A 7,661-nucleotide genomic window follows, 5' to 3' on the forward strand; every position below is an offset into this window, starting at 1 on the left:
AAGGCAAGGTTGCTGGCCCTCATGCTTCTATGGGGAGACAGAAGATTCAGCATTTAATGCAGCAACACCAACTTATGCCCAAAACATATAAATTTTTTATGTTTGTTTCAGCACAAGAAATTATTCTTTCACTTAAAGGGAGAAAAGTGCCATTAAATAGTTTCTACATAAGGCTGTGAATCCTCAGTCCCCCCCAAAACCATGAATTATGTTCACAGCTGCTAAAGAAAAATCTAGCTGGTGCAAAGATTCAAAGTGGCAAGCAAATAGAAATACTATAAAGCATCTGCTCTCCTGAAGTCTTGTCTCTTCAAGAGATGTTGTCAGTCCCACCAACAATGAAGGACATACTCAGGTATGAGATAAAATGATGTTTCTCTAAGTGCCATGTGCTTTTCTCTGGTAGCAGTAAATTAACCAAGGCTCTTAATTTAAACATCACGGAAAAATATACCTTTTACTATCAAAAGCTGGCTCAGTTTTAGTGGAAATATCCAAATATGGAAAGTCATGAAGCTGTCCCCTTTCAGGTGGTTCAGTTTGGCAGAGATACGAGGAATTGAAAGAGGTAAAATCACACTTCTGTCACTGAAGGAAGCACACTTTGAACAGCAATTTAATTCAATTTAGAAAACTATTCTGTTAAAGCAGATCCATCCCTTGGTATAATCCCTTTGATTTTAGCTTTACAGCAGTATTTTGACTAAGAGGCTACTGGCTGAAGAAAGAGCAGAGCAGGTCCTGAAGCTGTAATTGCACATGCTGCGCTCCAAGCCAGCGAGGTGTTAGTGCCCAGCAGTTTTCTGGCTTAACCTTAATGCCCCATCTCCCCTCTCTGGATCTTGCTGGCCTCTTCGGATGCCCCAGGTGTGACTCTGAAGAAACAGAATAGACTGAAAGTCCTCCTGATAAGAACTTAAACTAAACTTCATCTTTCTGGCAGAACTGAGTTAGGAAGAAACCACACATAATTTTGTTGGTAGCCAAGGGAAGACTATAAGCCCCTGGAAAGCAAGTAAGGGAAATATTTGTGTGGTAAGCTGTGGTTGGCTGACAGTGATAAGAGATCTTACCAATTTTAATCTTAAATAAGAAGTGCATTTAGAGTAAGTGCTTTTAAACCACTCATTTTCATGCAGTGGTTTTGTCAATTGCAACAAAACACTAAAGGCAACTCTGGTGACATGAAACCTCAGGGAAGTTATCTCCCTGTTGCTGTTATATTCCTTTCTTGAAGGTGTCCCTCCCAACTTGGGCACAGCCCAGTCAGGAGCTGTGCTCCCTATATCCTCCATGATGCCACACATTCCTGTGGGTGCAGGCTGTATAACCCCGTCACACTGTCAGGATATGATTCTGATAGCGCTTTCAGTTCACGTGAAGCTTTTTTTTTTTAAGTTCACTTTTTGCAGATGAGCAAGGAGATAGCATCCCTCATTTCCCTGGCTGCTCCTCTACCCCATCTACTCTCATGATTTCTGAAGGGATAACACATCCTCTTGTTTTCTCCCATGTGGGAGCAAACAAGTTCGCTATCAACAACTTTTCAGCAGGAGCATTTTGGACAAACACCTGTCAGCTGCTGACAATGTGCTTTTGTAGGTTACCAGTCACCCTTACACTCCCATTCAACAAATGAATGACAAATATGAAGTAAACCAGCACAAGATTACCAGGAAAACCAGCTCACTGATATGAATCTTCAAGAAACTGCTGCTGCAGAGAAATGTTCTGGCAAAAAATTCCACACATGAAAGTCTTTCCCCTGTGAGATCACAGAAGTCAAGAAAATAGGCCATGAATCCCGTAAGTCAGGATACCTACACACTAAAAGTCTCTATTCAGGCAGCTAGGCAGGCAGAAAAAGAAATGGTATTTAAACACATAGGTGGAGGTGGAGATTTTTATTTTTACAGTACTACACAGCTGGAAAAACCTTAGGACCACTGAGTGAAGTCCTGACCATCAGTATCCAACCTCTCTCCTGGATGATTCTCCCAACACCAGCAGCAGCCAGAGACCTCGATGATACCTTTACTTTCCTGCATTTACTGAATTGCTTTAGTTTTCAAGCAAATCTACATTACCATAAATGCCTGACTTAAGGATAGATTTGTGAGTTTAGCTCCCATGCGGCTTGATGACTTCCTAAAGAAAAGTGCTCTGTGAGGACAGCCCTCTTGGAGAAGGGGCAGGCTGGGTCATGCAGGAGGAAACACTGCAGGGGCTCCAGGGGAGGCACCTCCAGCTCTCCACTACATGGGTCATGGGGATGGTGCTCTGCAATCAAGTCACTTGTTCCTCTCTTGAACTTAGACCCTGCAGGCAACGACAGAGCAAGCAATCACACAGCTTTTCTTTATCTTCATGGGCACACTCCAAGGTCCTATTTTCAAAAACAATGTGAGCACTTATGAGAGTAAGTCCCAATGAAAATTACTTTTTGCAAGTGGTACTGAATCTATTTTGCACTTTCACAGTTGTATCTTGACCTCTCTTGTGCAGTATAGCTGGCAAATCTTTTTATCCAGCTGCTGACAGCCTCTCAGCAGAGCACAGCTCTTCAGGCTCCTAGAAAACATCCATTTCTAAACAAGAAAAAGCCAAAACTAACCAGATCTTATGACAGCAAGAGACCAGCTCTGAGGAGGAGTTTAAGCAAGAAACTCTGCAGCTTTCTTGCTACCAACTTTTCCATTATTTCTATGGCTTAGAAAGAAGAAGGTGCTTACAAGATTCCATGTCAGTCCTTCTGACAGTCTAGTCTTCTCTAGCATGCTTCCACAGGAAGATACCCAGATTATCTACAATCCAATTTATTTCAGCCTTCATAAGTCACAGTGAGTCCAGGAGGTGAAACACACCAGAGGATAACAAAAGAACTCTCCTCTAAATCTTCACTATCAGGGATTTCAGAGGGAAATGTGAGATGCATCTAGTCCGTTGTGCTAGGAGAAGACTTTGAGGTATACTGGGAAGGGCAGGGTGTGCTCTTCTCCTGATGGAAAAATAAAGAGAGAAAGCAGGCATTTTTGCTGAAGATTGATAGATTAGGCATTTCTTCTCTAATACTAAGGAGTTCAAGAGAGATTTTATGTATGCTCAAGGAATGAACAAATCTTTGTAAATGCTAATAGACTGTAAATAAAGAAATGAAATATTAATAATTGTTTCCATCAAACTCTAGGAGAAATCTATCTTTTCATTATTTGGATATGGCTCTATCACTAGTTCAGCCTTGCAATTTTTAGAAATTATTAGAGTTTTATAGCAGGTCTGAAATTCTATGCCAGTGAGACTGTGATTTTTATGCATATTAATGGCAGAAATGGGGGAGGGGAAAGGAAGTTGGTGTGATTCCCTTATAGAGTACAATACTAAATAAGAAGATTCCAGCTGTGCAACAGGAAAGTTAAAATGGTTTGTTTGGATCATTAATATTGCAATGAAAACTAATTAAACCTAGAGCTACAAGGAGGAGCTCATTAGAGATTTGAATAGAGGCAGCATAACACTCAGCAGCCTCCAGTTTTAGCAGCTTCTTTTATCACACCAAGTGGGATAGCAAGAGTTCACTGAAGAGACGAGGATAGTCTGAAGAGCCAAGGGGATATGGATGCTCAGTCAACGGGATGTAACTGCAAGAGGCACCTGATTGCTACAGGGCTTCTTTGGAAAATGCTTCATGAGCTTTGTAGCTCTGTAGAATGAGCCAAGCCCTTTTACTGGCTCTCTGCTCAGACCCCCCTCAAATCCTGCTCCCAGCTTCACACAGAAGCCAGGGACTATACTAACCTCTTCTACAGACATTTGTCTCAGAAGTGAATAATGATCAGACTGGGCTTCCCTAAGTCTTGCATCCTTGCAACTTCAAGTAAATACTGAAGCCCCAACTAAGCTGTTAATTATCCATGGTAAGTGCTGGTAAAAGTGCTTGTATTTCAGTCCAGTAGAGGCTGCCAGGGTGAAGGAATGACCTCTTAATGCTGATCATAAAGGACTTCATGGAGGAGAGTCCTGAAAGAAAAAAGACACCTTGTAATTTTACTGATGTTGTCTAAATGTTGCTGGATTGACATTCTACTGGTGACTTGAGAAATTTAGAAATCCTTCATAGAGAAAACAGAATAAGATACTAAAGCAGTGACAAACTAAACTGCACACATATAACTCAGACAAGAATTTTCCCTACATGATTTAGACAATCAAATGTCAAAGGAACATGATATATTAGGCACTGGAACCGATGAGGCACTGCAAGAAGTTGCCCAGAGAAGTTGGGGGTACCCCACCCCTGCAAGTGTTCAGGGCTGATTTGGGCTCTGGGGAACATGGTCTAGTGAAAAGTGCCCCTGCCCATGAGAGAAGGGTTGAAACTAGATGATCTCTAAGGTTCTTTTCAACCCAAACCATTCTGTGATGCTACTAAATGAACCCTTGCCTCCCTTAATCACAGTGTCAGACCATGTGAACATGTGGACCACTGAAAAATCTTCCATTTTCATGTCAGAAATTTGCCACCACTACAGCAGGTGCTCACTCAGGTTTTTATTAGTTTTGTCCATCTATGGGCATCAGGGAAATAAATTTTGAACAAAACCTTCTGCTGCATTTGCATTCACTTCTAGGTGATAGCCCAAGGCTGGAAAAGGCAAAAGCTCGAAAAAGGAGAAAACAGACAATGAATACTGAAGATCCCAAGAGATGAGAATGGATCCAAGCAAGTCAAGAGGACATCAGTTCCAGCCCAGCCTGCATTTCAAAGGGATGGTTTTGATTTTCTGCAGCCAAAACATGGACATGTAGATGTCATCTCTTCCTCACTCCTCATTCTGCAAACGCTTGCTTAGCTGAACCCATAAAGAGACTTGGTGTACGTGGGCCAGGCTCAGGTGCCAGCAAGCCCACAGAGAAAATAAGAGCCCAAGAGAGGCAAAAGTGCACTTCAGACTTCCCTTGAACACAGGAGTCCCAACCTAAGCTGATATCCATGTACACTGAACAGATTTATACAAACCCTGCAAAATTCACACCAAGAGATCAGGGGTAATGTTATGTGTACTGTTTCCACCTCTTCCCTGGGGGAGAAATAGATGCGTTTGTCATGATGTCACTTGTGCCTCTTTATAGCAATCCTGAGAACCTACATTCCACTTTCTATTTTACCCTCCCTGATGCTGCCCCTCAACCAAAGCCCTCAACAGCATGGTTTTGGAATGACAAATATCTTCACAGGCTTGAGTGACTGCAGTAACCTCACATTGCCTTTCCTGGTGCAGCTTGCATATCACAAATTCACATAGTTCGAAGTCAGCCCTTGAATACTTCACATGCTGGTTCTGCTGCTTCCCCCTATGGCATCGACACCTTTAAGCAACCCCATGTTGCCCCTGACCTGGTTCATCTGATATGCTTTAGACTGATAAACAAGGACAGTGACAAACAAAAGGGAAGGAAATCAAGAAACATGTTATGGCCCAGCTCTTGATTTCTACAGAGCAATGAAGACAAAATTTACATAAGCTGCCATCAGTGACCACCTCACATTTCTTGTCCACCACCTAAAGCTTTTAAGGATATCTTCAAATTAATCTAATTCACAAAGGGCTCCGTGTGAGGGGAACCAGGGGTGTAGGAGTCTGCAAGCTCAATAGAGATAGACAATGCAGGGGAATGGCATCTACCAGAACTTGTGGTGCTGCAAGGATTTAGTGAGAAAGGCAGTCTTGTTTCAGATCCCTCCCACAAGATTAATTTGGGCTGTGATGTAGGCAGACGTTAGTACACAGCAAAAGCTGAATGCCTTGGCTGTCACTTGATCAGGCATAGTGATGATTTTACTAGCAAAGTGCCTCTGCACTGAGCTGCTGTTTCTGCTAACTGCCTATCATTAACACTACCTCCATAGGAAAGACTTCAGGCCTCATCCATCAGAAAGATAATATAGGTTAGATCTTATAAGATTCTAAGATTCTAACTATCTTAAACCATAATGTACATACTTAAATTCCTACTGAAGGAGTTAAAACAAGTTTTTACATCCCTGTATCCATATATAAGGGCTTAAAGAAAGAAGGGAGGTAACATATTTAACTCTCTTACTTCAGCTACCTAAATTTGAATTTTAGTGCCATTCTTCCTTTGTCTATAAACATCATTCCACTCACTTTGGCAAGCACGGCCCTTCCATGTACAGATGAGATTTCTGAATGCCTCTGTCAGAGGCTGAAAGCTTTCAGCTTTCCACAGAACTGTGCACATAAGCAAAAGGACTGTTTTCACAGGCAGATAATGTAATCTATTTTGGGGCATCTGCATGGAAATGAATGCTGAATGGTTGTTTAACCTGGTGTTTATGAAGATATCAAATAACTTTTAGTGCTTTCAGATGTAAAAGAAGACAAAACACATTTCTAATCCCAAAGAAGGGATTAGCTTGTTTATGCCTCTTATATTCCATTAAAGATGCAACATTTGCTTTATGTCAAGAGAAGCCCCAGCTTCTTTAATGCCTTGAGTAAGTGTAAATATTAGCAGGCACTGAAATGGGATACAGTTAAGGTCTAATGTCATGTCACCAGTATTGCTCATGTTATAAAGAAAGTGGCAATTCCTTTGAATAGGAACTGCATGGTTTGTTCACGTAACTCCGCTCTATGTACATTCAAAATTGGCTTCTGAAAACAGGATTTCAAAAGTAAAGTGCAACATGTTTGTGCATGCAAGGAAAAATATAAATAAGCTGTAGGAGCCCAGCTGTCCACTATTCACTAGGCATAGGTGCCCTTGACTAGCAGTCTGACAGCAAAAGCTTCCTTATCACTAAAACAAACACACACACCCAAAACCACAAGCTGAACATTTCTACCCAGAAACTAACCAGGCTTTCTTGTAGAAGTTACATATCTCACATCTCATCTCCCCTCTTTTGCTGGTTGAATTGACTAGCAAAAGAAAAAAAAAATCCCTGGATACATCACATTTTTGCTGTGCCAGTGCAATGGATCATTCTGTTCTCTGGTTACAGCACATCATGGGAATGCAATTCAGCGGATGACCCAGCCAAGAGAGGATAACAGGGACATGAACTACCTGAATTACCACTCTTATGGAGCACTGAATCTACATTTTCACAAAGGAACAGCTGGTGCTTTTCAGGAGTTCATTCCTCAAAAGACATTCAACCTTTCCCAACTTATAGCATATTTTCTTTTGAAGATTTAGCCTGTTGAAAATCCTATTTTACACCTGGAACAGGAGAGCCAAAAGAAAAGTTTCTTCTACTCCACTACCTATATTCTTTAGTAGATCATTTGGAGGAAACTCACCATGGTTTCCCTTTAATAAAGTTCAACATGCTTATACAGAATACAGATGGAGAGGAGATGCAAGAATATTGGATGGAAATTGGACATACTTTACCCTTTCCTCTTGCTCTGACTGCATTTTTCTCCTCCTCCACCCACAGCACCCTCAGAGAGCAAGCACCTAGCCATTTTCAGAGGTTGCTTAGGAACTTTCTATGTTATCATCATACACGTCAAAGGTATTTTAAGACACAGCTGAGTGTATCAGAATATGCAACAATGACAAAGCCAGGCTGCCTGGCATGTTTTGTTCATGCAGTATGAATACCTACATAGGAAAAATTCCAGCAGTGC

Source organism: Vidua macroura, chromosome 8 (assembly GCF_024509145.1).
Source record: "Vidua macroura isolate BioBank_ID:100142 chromosome 8, ASM2450914v1, whole genome shotgun sequence".
NCBI classification, from domain to species: Eukaryota; Metazoa; Chordata; class Aves; order Passeriformes; family Viduidae; genus Vidua; species Vidua macroura.